This window comes from Leptonotus elevatus, chromosome 10 (genome assembly GCF_054856555.1).
Source record: "Leptonotus elevatus isolate MCC_2025b chromosome 10, RoL_Lele_1.0, whole genome shotgun sequence".
Lineage (NCBI taxonomy): Eukaryota > Metazoa > Chordata > Actinopteri > Syngnathiformes > Syngnathidae > Leptonotus > Leptonotus elevatus.
The window spans coordinates 2,091,690-2,107,422 of NC_141248.1; the positions used below are offsets into that span (position 1 = coordinate 2,091,690).

The following is a 15,733-nucleotide window of genomic DNA, read 5'->3' on the forward strand; positions in this document are numbered from 1 at the left end:
TCCCAGCTGTAAAAGGTAAGATGCGGTCGACCCATAACCCGGGCTAACTACATTCGCGAAGTTGGCCTTTGGGCATCCGTAGCAGGAAGATGGTGGCAAAACATGGCAGCTACAGCCATGTAATATAACTAGTAATTACTAGACCTACAATCATATATTTTCTTTAAATTAAAAAAAAATACGCAATACAACATTTTTTTTTGCATACTATTGACATAAACAGTCAGTTTTTAAAATGAATGAATTATTAGTTCACCACTAGATGGTGCTAGAGATCACTGAATGTCCCTTTAACCACCTTAATCATCTCTAATCTCATCACATTGACTGGACTTTAGGTTGACTGACTCCTGTTTGATTATCTCTTGGAGAAGTCATTAGTCTACGGCAGTGGTTTGCAACCTGGCTTCAATCAAACCCCAGGGGTCCGGTGAGCCAATCTGAGGGATTCAGTGGAGGCCAAGACACACACACACACACACACGCCCCCCCCCCCCCACACACACACGCCCCCCCCACACACCCCCACGCACACGCACACGCACCCCCCCCCCCCCCACACACACACACACTGAGTGTGCGTGTCTGTACTGTTCATCCCACTCGCATGATTCATGACGTCATGTTCTGCTTGACCATCATGCCTGCATACCGTTTGTTACACAATTTTGCAACATTAGCGACTTTGAAAGCGATCCTTTTTGTGTATGGTTGATACAAAAATGAAGAAAGGGAATTCTTTGATGCAACAATGATATCAGGTGGAACTTGCCAAGGTGAAGCTACGTTCCTGAACTTGTCTCTGTCAGGCAACAGCAAATTGCATATTGCCTGGCAATAGCTATTCATTGACTGTGATTGGCTCAGGACCAATTCAGGGTGTACCCACCTCTCGCCCAAAGCTAAAACTTTCAGAAATAATTATATTTTTTCCATTTCATTTTATTAGTTTATTTAACAGGGACAATGCAGTCAGACATAGACACTATGCAAAGCTAGCAGCTGATGTTGAGCATACAGAGCATATGCTAATTTACAACCCCCATCCCTGCTTGAGCTTTTACACTAGATACACAATCTAAAACACATAAAAACAAAGCCACACCATTAAAAATAATAAAATAAATTGTAATATTTTTTAAAAGATTTATTGCGTAACACAATATCAATTGTAATAAATGAAAGCAATCACATATGCTAATCACTCCTCACCCCCCACCCCCAACCCCCAACCCCCCGCCCCGTTCATTCACTACATATGGGTACAATATTGGTTTATTTTCAACCAGCTTTTAAGTTTGGAGACAAAGTTATTTAAACTCACAGATAGTCTTTATATCAGTGGGCGCAGAGTTACAGAGTTTACTGCTCTGATGTGAAAAATTCACAGACCAAAAGAAGTCCTGCACTGAGGGGGTGTAACCTTCAACGTCAACAGTCAACGTTCCCCGTGTTATTCAACTCTTGCTGTAAGTTCTGCTAATGGTATGCTAGTGTTCCCAAGCATACAAGAACATCTGTGAAAGTCGGTGGCTTGCATGGCTGCTTCTTCATTTATTTGTATTTATGAAACTCATAAGCATCAGTAGCAAAATGCACTTGAACATCTACAAAATGTTATCTGACAATTTAAAGAAATCATGTAACAAGATAATGACCCACTGCCAAAACAACAAAGGTGCTCTTCAGGGAAAAAAAGTAGGAGGTTTTAGCTCAGTCAGTCTCCAGTCTTAAACCCTTATAGAGCATACTCTGGGGCTTGCGGGTCGCATCTGACCCATTCCCAGTCATAATGCCACAAAACACACTTTCAAAACAATTTAATGAGATCATCAAGTGGCAAAAAGTGGAAAGTTTTGGACTACTCTATGTCTACTCCTACTACCAATGTTTTACATGACAGCAGAAAATAGATAAATACTGTAATGAATTTTTGATGTAGACAGGGATTTACTCGCTGAGCCCACAGTCCTGGCAATGAAAGCAAGCTTATTTTGAGCTTCAGAATTATTACAGTTGAGATGCTGGTTGGACATACAATCTACATCGTCCTATTAAAAACGACATGCTCTGGGTCCTCCCGACACAATTTGTGGCCGGCTATACCTGCTACAGGCAAAAAAAATCTGTCTAAACACTAAGAACTGACAAATCCAGTTAAAGAAATGATGTGAGTACAAATCTATTCACCGAAATGAGCTGTTCATTGTTTTCTTAGACCGAGACTGGTGTTTGTCAAACCTGAATCTGAAGGAAAAATTGTAGAATGAGAATGCTCAACCACATCCAGACCGTACTATTAAATATTTTATTATCATAAACCTTGACTCATGCAGATTTTCAATAGCCTCATGTAGGGATGTAGCAATAGCGGCAATATCGTGATATCGCGATATTAAAAGTGCCACAATTTCGTCGTCGTCAGGTCACAATATTAAAAGCAGCACCACCATTAAAAATGTGAGGTTATATTCCATTTGTGCAGTTCTAGCACCCTCTGTTGGTTAGTTTATTAGTGCAATTACATTTTAATTAGTAATGTTTAGGCCACTTTATCAATTCTCTAAATATTGTCCATTGTTTTAACAGCATAATTATCAATTATAAAAATATTTTTCAACAATGCCATAAAAAACAAAAAAAACATTACTTTTGGCCTGCTTCAGCCAAACACAACATGAGCCAATAGGAGCAAATGACAATGACATGGCCAAGCCGAGTTTGCATGTTCTCCCCGTGCTTGCGTGGGTTTTCTCCGGTACTCCGGTTTCCTCCCACATTTCAAAGACATGCATGGCAGGTTAATTGAACACTCCAAATTGTCCATAGGTGTAATTGTGAGTGTGGATGGTTGTTTGTCTCTGTGTGCCCTGCGATTGGCTGGCAACCAGTTCAGGGTGTACCCCGCCTACTGCCCGAAGCCAGCTGGGATAGGCTCCAGCGCCCCCCGCGACCCTTGTGAGGACAAACGTTTAAGAAAATGGATGGATGGATATTTATTTACAATATTGTGAGTTTTTACACATTATTGTGAGCTTTTTTTTTGGGATCGCTAACCTTCCCACAATATCGTGATAACTATTTTTGGAAATCGTTACATCCCGAGCCTCATTGCATGGCTAACCAAGAAATTGACCAATGCTTGATGTCCACTTGCAATCTGCCAGCGGGCACAGAAGGTTGCCGTGGCGTAGCTATTTCGAGTTCTCATATAGTGATCTTGAAACCCTAAATCACCAGGATTTTCTGAAACCTCTGAGAACTCCTGTGTTATCCCATTAGTCATATCAGCAGCTATGCCTTGCCTGAATATACACACATGCTTTTACATGCATGTGCACACATGATCCAACCCTAATACACCCTGTCATGCTGCTTTCTTAAATTCGCAAATACATGTGACATCAGAAAATAGATACACAAGAATAGATATTTGTTTGTTTTTTTAGTAGCTTTGCAATATTTTTCTTTAAGACGGAAAGCCGGTTAGGCATATTTTCTACACGTCCTAGTGAAATTGACATGTTGGCAAATGAAAAGAGGGTCTTGGTCACACAATGTGTGGACAGTCATACCAGCCACAAGCAAAGATCAGTCTATGATCTAAGACCTGACAACTCCAGAAAAAGAAAAGATACAACTATTGATTAAAAAAGAGAGAAAAACACACCTGTTAATTTAGATGATCTATTAATTTTTTTCTAGCTTTGTGATCGATATACAACCAGATTTTAACAGAGAATAGAAATATTGGAGTCTAGCAATGCTCAACCCCATCCAGACCATGCAATTAAAAATGTCATCATCACAGATTCGTGCATGTTTCTAAAAGCTTCATAACATGACTAACCGACAAAGTGATCCATGCTTGATGTCCACCTGCAGCCTGCCAGCGGACAGAGCAGGCTGCCAAAGCTATTCCAACAAGTTGGTGTAAAACAGATGCACTGTACTCTTAGTGATTATGAAAGCTTAAAGTAAACCATCAATTCTCTAACCGCACAGCCCATCACTGTCGGGGATGAATCTTTCATTTATTAGGATTTTCTGCAACTTCTTAGAACTACTCAGTAATCACATTAGTCACATCAGCAGCCATGTCTGGCCTGATCTCACGCACACATGCACTTACTGTAACATGCACGTCAGCCAACCCCAATGCACAAAACCAAAAGTCAAAAAAGAAAATGCATGTTCCCTTCTTTAAACTCTCAAATATGCAAGTACATGTGCTGCTCTGCTTACCTTCCTTAGTTTCCCACTTCACGTCACGTCTCTTCTTTGTTGTTTTCTACACTCCTGTCTTCCTTTCTGTAGCAACCGCCTACAACACGCTGAGGCTTGGCCGGAATGGGCTTGCTTGCAGAAAAACCCCAGTGGTCAGGAGAGAATATGGGAGAAAGAGAAAGTAAGAGAGGTTCAATGCATGTGAGTGCAGAAATGAAAGAAGAGAAATTTGAAACCACCTACTCTACAGCAACAATCAACCCCCACCCTTTCTCTTCTCTGCAACCTCCATCGCTCGCTCTGCCTCCCTTACTTTCTTCCCATCAATCTCAACACCCTTTTATAATACTATTACAAGTCAATTGTCATTTGTTTCCAGGTTATATTATTTTGATTGCTTATTTTAATTATTTGCCCATTGCATTCCTTAATGTTCAAGGCAGTTTAGTTTGGACATAGAAAAATAAGTAAGTTTCTGCATTACTAGGGGTGTCAAAATCTGTGCGTTAATTTTGAGTTAAATTAGTTACCGAGCGATTAATGATTGGAAAAGCCTGTATTGGGGGAATTCCAGTCACAACGCAGCAGACACGTGCACGTCAAAATTTAGCAGTAATAAATGTAATAATAATGCATATATTTGGAGACTGGGGTCAAGTTGTATTCTAAATTTTTTGTTTTTTTTAAATGTGCAGAATTTCACTAGTTACTTCATGCTAAAGAGTAGATAGCTCTTAATATAAAAATTAAAATGCACTGAGCTTTCACCAACGTCTTACAAATGCAATTATGCCATCTAGTAGCAGAAAAATTACCTCCACACAAATCAATATCACACTAGTTTTTTTTACAGTACAGTACACTTTTTAATTTTAATTGAAGTTTATGAATTATTATGAAATTACTGTATCAATGCCAAAAAGATGCAGCCATATTTGTATTAGTTTAACATTTTTTTACCACTTAACAAAAGTATGAAAACTTAGAATACAATTTTTTCATTGTACATTTAGAGCAAATATAAAATGTGTGATTAATCATGAGTTAACTATTGAAGTCAGGCGATAAATTACGATTTAAAATTTGAATCGCCTGACACCCCTAATTTTTACCAACCAATTTTGTGTTTTACTCAGTATGCATTGCAAGTTTCAGAGGCTCTACTGTGTATAAATATCAGTAGCCTGCAGTAACATCACCATCAATATTTGAAACCTTAGGCTGGAAAATATTAAGCAGGCCAAGCTTGTACAAACTGTTAGTTTTATTTGCTCCATTTTGAATCACTGCTCTGTAATTCCAGATTCCCCCGTAGATTAATATTTTTAAAATCAGCAGGGAATGTTGACTACTAATATTGAAGCAAATAATTGTGATTTAAGCATTGGAAATATATTGATACCAAGGTCAGTTGCATGAATTGACAAGATTACAAGTCCTGGAGATGGTTTGGAATTCGGTTAACAGTTTGTATGTATTTGTTTAGAACAGGAGTCAATATGTGTCAGGTAGCCCTAAGGAGCACAGTGGCATGTTGTAAAAATAGTACGCCAGTGAGAGGTTTTAATTTTTGTGCTGCTAATGTAAAAAATTAAATAAAAAATAAAAACTGCCACTTATTAGTAATCTTTTAAAATCATACTTGCATCATTTTAAATTTGGAAAAATATTTGGGAAGGGGAAAAAAGGATTGACTAAGATAAATTGCGTGACTGCATTAACAGACTGCTGCCTCCTGTTGGTTGGTGTGTTGTGCATATGAAGGTACATATGAGATAAAAAATGTGGTTAAGTAATCTAAGGGTGAAAACCACTAATTAAGAATGCACTGTCTCTGCTGATAGCGCCATTAATTGCTCTTCATTTGCACGTGCAGTTTGCTCCCTCTTAACATCCTATTCACCAAGGATATTGCTCTAATCATATACCGGCACAGTTTGCGCCAAGAATATTATGGCAGAATTATAGCAGTTGAGAGAAAGATGAAATTATCAGAAAGCAAGCTTAAACCGAGGAGGTGCAAGGGACTGTCAGAAAACAGCTCATGGACATAAGCGGTTTCCTGATTAAGTTGATACTAACATCAGTTGCGTGAATTGACAAGGTTACAAGTCCTGGAGATAGTTTGGATTTTCTAATGGTAAAATCATTTAATGCCTGCCTTTTTTTTTATGCCGTTCTTGCTATCAATTTTCTGAAATTTTTGGCAATTTTGTGGACTTATCGGGATTTCTTCTTTTGATTTTAGACATTTTATGGTTACTTTTTGAACGTTTTCTTCTCTGCCTTTTTATTTTTATTTTTACATTGAATTCTCTGACATACTTGGCAATTTCATGGACTTTTTAATGGTAATTTTCTGCTGTTCCTATTCCATTTTGGACATTTTATGGTTACTTAAGCTTAAGCTTAGAGGAATACGACATAAAATATATAAATACAAATGGCAGTATGCCTACCAGCTGGCACAAGTGCTTATGAAGACATCTACACCAACATTTTGAAGCAGGCTCTTATTCCAACCTGTTTCAAGTCTTCCATCACAATACCATTCAAGAAAAAAACATTGCTTTGTTGCTTCAACTCCCAAACTGATGAAGTGCTTTGAGAGGCTGGTATACATAGTATTCACATGACGTCACTGACCCCCACCCAGCAGGTCTTTGGTGTGGCAAACGGCCAGCGAGACAACGCAAGCAAATGCTGAAGAGCGCGTGTGTTGCTTACTACAAGTAATTTGTTAATTCATTCTGGATTTTCACAAACCGCTTCACAATGGTGCAAAAACAGGGTGAACAAAGATGTGAAACGAAGCTTCTAGATAGTATTCACAGTACACGATGTCATTTACCCCACATTGTACTGTATGCCGTTCACGGGTCCATGGAATGTCAAATGGGAACAGACAAAGAGGTGTCCGGAATTGCAAAGATACATTGAAAGGATTTCCAACCGACAAAGTCTACCAAAGTGTGTTCTGGCCATTTTGAGTGTCATTGTATTATGCATTATGGTAAAAGCATTTTTACCATCATGCGATCGTGTTATATGTGAGCTGCTAGCCGTGGCTAGCTCTGCCTAAAAATAGATCTGGTGGTCAACATGTTAGATTTTGAGATCTCTCCAAATATCCTCCTTAAGGTTTCTTATTTTTCTTTCCTAGTAGCCCAAAAGTTTAAATTGTTGTTAAAATGTACGAAAATAAGTGATAAATCAACAATGTTTGCGGTCGGGAAACTACTCCGATACCAAAATGTGGTTGAATCATTGTTGAAACATAGTTCAGCTTAAATATTGAATCTACGTTGAGATCTAAAGTTTAAATTATACAGAAAGCGCAAGATTGATAAAATGTTAAATCAACATTTGCTTTTCAACCATAAATCACACAATATCAATGTTGGTTCAACCACCATCTAAATCTGAATCTCCATGCATATTTTGGTTGATTTTATATTGAATTCTAAAGTTTAAAGTGGAGGACTTTGCCTAGGAGTGTCGCATAGAGATGATCCATATATTCACATGTTCGTCTCAGCAAGCTGTATAACTTTCTAAAATATGTGTCCTTAACTCTCCACAGGTTTTGAGTTATTAAGCATTGAAGTATGAATTAGGGTTAGTCTAAAGTGTGAGAACTTTGCGTCACATAGAAATTATATAAATTTCCACTTTTCTCTTGGAGACCTTAACAACATACTAAAAGGATGGTCTTTTAGGTGGATCATTTTTTTGTTAGAGCCCTGGAAATGGCTAAGAAGTTAAGTTTCATGCAACAGGATGCATGTTCAGGGCAAAAAAATAGTTCAGAAAAAGTGTCTTTTAAAAAAAACTATAAAATAAAATATTATATATATATAAAGAGAGAGAGAGAGAGAGAGAGAGACAGACAGAAACAGACATAGACAGACAGCGCTTAAAAATTATGTCTCTTTCGGAAATATCACAACTTAGAAGTATCGTAGAGACAGGGGACCAAGTTTAATGGATTCAGTGTCCTTCAAACATTCAGAAATACTCTTGCTCTGGAAAAAAAAAAGTATTTTATCGATTTTTAGGGACTCTCAAGTTCATTGGATTCGGCGTCCCTCAAATAACAAGAAATTGTCCTGCTTGAAACAAAAGGAATTGCAATCATGTAAAATTGCAATTATGCAATATTTATATGTATGATTGTGCAATAATTACAGCAGGCCTGTCCACAGAATACCTCCACCACTCCTAATGCCTTTCTCCGCTGAAGGAGAAAAAGGAGATAGGCAAACATAAATTCAACGTTAATTAAACATTGACCTTTTTAATTCAACCAAAATACAATGTAGATGCAATGTCATCTTTTAAACACAAACGTCAATGTTGACATTATGTTGTTGAATCAATGTTGATTGACCAATCAATCTTCAACCGTGACCAAAAATCAACCTTCTTACCTCTAATTCAATGTTGATTTAACATATTTTGATATCAGGGTAGCTTACTTGCCAAGATTCTTCACCTCCAATTCACAATTGATAAATACACATAGCAACCAATGAAAGCCGAAAGCACAGAAGACACAAGAATGATGTTGTTTTTGTTGTAACATGCTAGCACAGCTAGCGTAGCTAGCACGGTCGGTCGCAAATTTTTGTAATCTTATCGATTCCACTAGTCAAACGTTTCAACGTGTACCGCTGCAAGGAGTGTTGCACTAAATCTTCCGCATAAGTCTTGCTTACACAAGTAACGTCAGAGGAAGCTGGAGGTGACATTCCTCAATAACAAAAGAACATTCGGTGTAAACACAATACAAACACAGCTGAGTCCGCTGGAAAGTTGCCCCAACATGAGGGCCGGGCTCGCGATCCCGTGACATCAGTGAACACTATCTAAAGGACCACAACACAGTATCTACACTGCTGCCTGTATAATGACCAATTTCAAAGCTTCCCGACCAAGCTGCTCCACAGTGCACTCGACCTGAGACTGGCACACTTGAATAAAAAAAAAAAAAATACACACATATTTGAATGCCAGTTGACTCAAATCCAGCATTTACCACAGTCAACCTCCTCAGCATCGGCTACTAGATTTCCTCACCAACAGGCCATGTTCAGAGAGAGTAGAAAAAAACATCTTCAGTTCCATCACTCTCTCCACTGGGTCACCAAAAGGAGGTGTTCTAAGACCACTGTTCTTTAGCACTGCTGACAGGACTAGTGCATTGCATCCACCTCAAACCACATCATGAAGAGGAGCAGTTGAAGAAAAGAGGATGATTTGCTCATAAAAGTTAGCCTAATCCTGAACAATTTGTCCCTCCTACTTTTCATATGATTGCTACGTCCCTACCAAGCAGCGTTGTAATTTGGACATGGTGCACAGAGTAATGAAAAGGGATGCAAACCTCAAAATTCTTCAGCAAACCTCAAACCAGATGGTTGAAGTTTACAAATGGGTCTTCCAGCATGACACAGAGCTCAACACACATCCAAGGTGGTTCTGGAATGCATACACTAGGCCAGAGGTCAGCAACCTTTCCTTGTCAAAAGAGCCATTTTAGGCCAAATAAATAAGCAAAAATCTGTGTGGAGCCACAAATCATTTGAAGATTGTGATGAAGGAAACAATGCGTTAGTGTTAATGTATCAACTTCCTAAGAGCTAATTACAGTTGTAACACAAAATATCACAGCAGCATCCAATAAGTAGACATTAATATTCTTCTACCTCTTGTCTTCTGTTTTTGGAGGGTAATTTTTCATATATAATTTTTAAATGCTTTTTTCTGCGTCCCCAATCCTCCAACCCCCAACCCCCACCCCCACCCCCCCCCCCCAAATAGACATTTTATGGCTATTTGTGTTTTTTTTCTTCTTTTTTTGTCTTTTTAGTTCGCAATTTTCTGACATTTTTGGCAATTTTGTGGCATTTTGGGAATTCTTTTGTTTTTTGACATTTTATGGTTACTTTTTGAAAAATTTCTGTCTCTTTATTTTAAACTAAATTCTCTGACATTTTTGGCAATTTCGTGGACTTTTTATGGTTAATTTTCTGCTTTTCCTCTTCCTTTTTGGAAATTTTATAGTCACTTTTTGGATATTAAGTTTTGTTTTGTTTTTAATTTTTTTCTTCAACCTTTCATCTCTTTTTTTGACAACCTAAAAATTTGGACTGACATTTTTTGAATATTTTATTATTCATTTTGTAATCATTAATTCATTTAAAGAATATTTATCTAAAAAAAATACAAATAAATATGTAAACAATATATTAATTTCTACTTCTTCTTTTTTTTAAAGAAATCCACAGGGAGCCACAGAAGAGGCACTAAAGAGCCAAATGTGGCTCCAGAGCCGCAGGTTTGTGGCATTTTCAGGAATTCTTTGATTTTGAACATTATATGGTTACCTTTTTTTAACGTTTTCTTTTCTGCCTTTTTTTTTTAAACTCAATTCTTTAAATTTTTTGGCAATTTCATGGACTTTTTATGGTAATTTTCTCAAACTTTTTCTCAACCTTTCGTTTTTTTTCTGACAACCTAAAAATTTGGACTGACATTTTTTTTTATATATATATTTTTATTTATTTATTTAATCATTTAAAGAAAAATTATTAAAAAATACAATTAAATATGTAAACAATATATTAATTTCTACTTTAAAAAATATATAGAAATCCACAGAGACCACAGAAGAGGGACTAAAGAGCCACATGTGGCTCCAGAGCCGCAGGTTGCAGACCACTGCACTAGCTTGACATTAAGATTTTCAAATGAACTTCACAAAGTCTTGACCTAAACACCAAATAACTGCAACTATACTGAATCACATCAAGAGAGTGCAGCTTTTCATTCATAGGAAATACACAAACAAGCAGACAAACACAACAACTTAATTAAGATCATGACAAAGAGTTAATCATTTGTCATTGGACCAAAGTAAAGTGAACCTTTGAATTGTGCTGTTAAAACAATGGACAAGCATCCATGCACAGGGGGAAATAATAAAAATCTGAAGCTAGAATGAAAACAATGATTGGCCACATGAAGCGTGATACTGACTAGACTAGACTTTTTTTTTTTATATAGCCAGCCACAGTAAACACAGTTTGTAGTTTTCAAACGTGCACTGCTATTTTTCTTAAACATACTGCACATGTGGTGATTATGTGAACACACAAATGCAACATAGACTGGGGCTTTGCTTTGCTTAACTCAATGTCATGAAAGTAGCAGAAACAAATCATGTGGCCTGGCTGGATAGACGATGCACTGGGCACAATAATTACATTCTCATTTGCCAGAGTTCACCAGATGAGAGGACCGTGTGACTGTGATGCAGAATGAATATGAACAACTCGTGGGAGAGGAATACAAGTCAAGTCAGTTTGCATTGAAGGGAAAAGTCAGCTGATCCACCCTCTCTTCTCATGCAGTAGAAAATGTATGTTTGTACATGGATGGCTGAAAATGCATTAAAAAAAAATAGATGTGATTTTTTTGTTATTTTGTCAGCAGACAGAGATAAATAATTTGTAATATTTCGTTGCTGCTATGTGACATGTCCAACCCCACCATTTTTTTGTTTTACATTTTTTTGGAATGTCTGCATTCAGTTTTATCCCCAAAACATACAAATGTAAAAAAAAAAAAAGAAGAAGAAGAAGACAAAAATGTGTTATATTATATATGTTATAAATAAGTGTTAATTATTAGAATTATGATTAATTATTTTTCTTTCATTAACTGAGTGTTCCAACATTTTTGTCCATGTGTGTAGCCGCATCACATTGACAACTTTGGATATTGCCCTAAGTAACCTGATTTGACTGATTTCAGAATTTGCACAATTCCAAATTAACAATCACAGTCTTCCTCATAGCAAACATGTTTTTGGCTAGATCATCTCGTTAATGACACCTGAGGAAAACACACGATGTGTGTGAAAAACAGTTATGTCCATTTGGGGGGGGGGGGGGGGGGGGCATAAGTGTAGGATAATCGAAATTGAATAGCCTACGGAACATTTTATGAACTATTATTTTTTTGAAATATTTACATATACATTTTAAGTTTTTAAGTATATTTTAAAATCTCACATACCCCTGGAGTGCCCCCATTTGAGAACCACTGCCATAGTACACAGATGCTCTACAGTGAAGAGATGGGAATAAGAGTTAGATAAATGGATGGTGTGGGCTTGGAGAGTGACATTGCAGATTAGTTGACCAACTGTAAAGAGGCAAAAGTAAATCGGATTGGGCATCATCTGTAAAACATGCAAAGAGTTTACTGAGCGGCCTTGCTGTCATCTCACTAAAATCTCATTACCCATTTCCAGGGTGTGACCTTAGCCTAAATCACTTCAAGTTGCACGACATTAATTCATTCAATTTAGCAAGACAGGCTCAAACTGTGGAAACAGCTATTTAGTCATTATTCTGTTCTGCCAAAAAAGATACATACAATAAAACAATAAGTAGCATTTGCTTACTATTCCTCTGTTATCTTTTTTGTTGTTATGCATCTCCCTCCTCTCTCTCTGGTCTCTTTGGAGAATTGCTAATGGTCTTTGTCTCTCTGTGTGACTCTTCTCAGAGTCATTAAGGGCCTTCTGTCACAGCTGAATTCTCCCTATCCTGACATTAGTTACATTTGCAATCCAATATAGGAAGCTATTATTGTAAAATACTTGATGGATGTAAACAGTTGGCGATGGCCAGTTCAATAAGATATTATTTTCCTAACAAATGACTGCTGCGTACCTCTTACAACCATTACTTCAAATTGATCAACAGCCCATCACCTTTATTTTCAAACATTCTTTATGCTACCTTCACTTTCATTGCTATATCGTGGGCTTATCCCATAATTATGTTACCATGGTTGCAAACGGCAAGTGTGTGTGCGCGTGTGTGCGTGTTTTTAATTGTCGCTGGTTATTTAAGATTTTTTAGCCTAGGACAGATAGTAACACGTAAGTTTGTATCTTTCACTTGGAATTTAAATCAATGAAATGTTCAGCAACTAAAGTATACATCTATGGAGGACAAAAACTGCCAAAATTAAAGATAAATGAATGACTAAATAAATGAATAAAAGTGAAAATAAAAATGGATATAAAAATATAATTTAAAAATTAAATACAAAAAATAAGCATAAATGGGAATAAAAACAACAATATATATATATTTATTATTATATAAGTAAAAATACAAAAATAAATAAAAAACAAGATTAAAAAAATAAAAATAAATGTTGAAATAAATACAAATACTTCCTTGTTCGCCGACCCGCTCACTTGTCCATTGATAGGCAGTTTTCAAAGGCGGAGCCCAACTCAAGACACGCTTAGGACCGCCCCCTCATTTGAAAAACATTTCAACCTGACAGAGCTTCTGCAGCATGAAATAAGTAAATATGAGAGCAGAACGTTTTTATTGATTGATTGATATTTTATTCTATTTAAATATTTATTTTGGTATTTATTTCAACATTTATTTTTATATCTATTTTTATTTTTGTATTTTTACTTTTATTTATTTAGGAATATATATATATATATATATATATATATATATATATATATATATATATATATATATATATATATATATATATATATATATATATATATATATATACATTTGGCTGGCATTGCATTTTGTTCCAATTATCAAAAAAATGACATCAAACATTTTGAGGAAATCTATTGAAATTTAGGGGTGCCACCAAGCACACAAACCTTTGCAAAGTTTTTAAAAATGTGATCATTTTAGTGTAATTGTCCAAAGTTCACTGGGAAATGTTGAATACAGTACAGTTTTTAACAGTAGTAATTTCTCTTGGGTCATCAAAGTTAATTTAGTTTGTTTACCCTTAGAGGGAACTTGGACATTTCTCAGAACTCAACCTTAAAAACTATACATTAATTCGTCCTGTAGACAAAATGAATAGAGGTAAATGGGCCTGTGTGGACTGAGCCATTTTTTTTTTTAAAGTAATTAGTAATTAGTAGCTATGTAAATTAGACACATATAAAGTTGGATTGATTTTATTGTTACTGTTAACATTATAACATTGTTTTACTGTTTCAATTTATATTTTAACTGTTTTTGATTCTAGTTAGAGCTGTGTAATAATAAGACAACAGTTAATTCATATGTTATTCAATCTATAGTCCTTTGTTCTCTTCTCTGGGAAAGAAATGTCTAGTAAGGTTTCTGAGTTATCTAAATGAGGGATGTTTGGAAGTGCACGCAGAGGTCTGTCCATAAATTTCCTGGTCCAGGAGGTGACGGGACCAATTGTTTACCCACATCTGGAGTGAACTAAGATAGGAACTGAAGTAGGATTAACTGTTTGTGTATTTCACTCTGCTGACAGGACAGGATGAAAGGGGGAGAGTATTTTTTGTAAACACTGCGTTTTGTATAAGTGAGAAGGAGCGGAGAGAGAGAGACACACTTTGAGATCACTTCTGATTGAGCAAGGATCCAAAGTGGCTTTAGAAATTTCTAAATAATAAAGCTTGAAAGAAACTTCTTCACGAGATCTCAACTTTGAGTTTTATTTGAACACGCAAAGAAAACAAAGATTTGGTTTTCTAACAAATGGTGACTCCCGACGTTCTTGACGATTGCGGGCTGCGGCGTTCATGGACGGGCGGAACTTCTAGGCGCCTAAATAATTAATTACGGTAAGTGGAGACTTTTATCCACGTAGGGAAGTTCTGTCTGTTTGGGACCGCTGCAACCGGTTTTCGTCTTCTAAATTGTCTACATTTTTGCTTGTGGTCTGGGTGAATAAGTTGTAGTTTGATGTCGTTCAATTAACAGAGGGACGCGGAGTCCTTGATTTGGGATTTTTACTACGACATTGAACTGTACACGTACGTGGTGACGAGCACTGTTGACGGAAGTGTTGTCATATTTTATGCGCGGCTGAAGAAGCATTTTTTGACTTACAGGTTGAAGTAGCGGTTTTATTTTGTTTTATTTTGTTCCGCTACGAAGGAATCGCTAGACCATGACGGTTATTTTATGAATTTTGAGAGGGATACGGATAGACACGGGGTTTTTTCTTCCACTAAGAAATCTAGAGGTTATGGTGAGCGCGCCTGCTAATTTGGCAGTTATTTGGTTCAGGATGACGCAGTGTGTTTATTTTTACCTCTGGGGAGCATTCAATAGCACGTAATAAGTTATTTTAAAATGCGCGCCCTGCTAAAAATTAAGCAGTATTGAGGGTACGGACAGGTTGACGCAGCAGGATTGGGTTTGTACCATTGTTTGTTCGATCGAGAGATTACGTGATTCGTTATTTATGTATGTTAAATGTCTGTTATGTGTGTACGTTTTTGTGGTCGTCTGTGTTTGTTCTTGTGAAATTGTTTTTTTTTTTAGGTGAGGAACGAGTAACGTTGTTGAATAAATTTAACCTATTGAACTATCATACTACGAGTGAGACGTCACTGAATTGATAAATATTAATACGACTTGAATAGTATTATAACTAAAGTGGTGAA

The 15,733-nt window shown here is 36.6% G+C and overlaps 1 protein-coding gene across 4 annotated transcripts in view; it reads right to left on the minus strand.

Annotated features, from left to right (window-relative positions):
- plekha6 (pleckstrin homology domain containing A6) overlaps nucleotides 1-15,733 on the minus strand; it is a 141,550-nt gene that overhangs the window by 110,547 nt on the left and 15,270 nt on the right. For 2 of the 4 annotated variants that reach the window (XM_086087823.1, XM_086087829.1), the window contains exon 2: nucleotides 4,246-4,355. The gene's annotated coding sequence lies outside the window, so the exon portion shown is untranslated. Of the gene's footprint in view, nucleotides 1-4,245; nucleotides 4,360-15,733 lie in introns of all 4 variants that reach the window. The other 2 variants (XM_086087824.1, XM_086087830.1) reach the window with 1 other exon arrangement.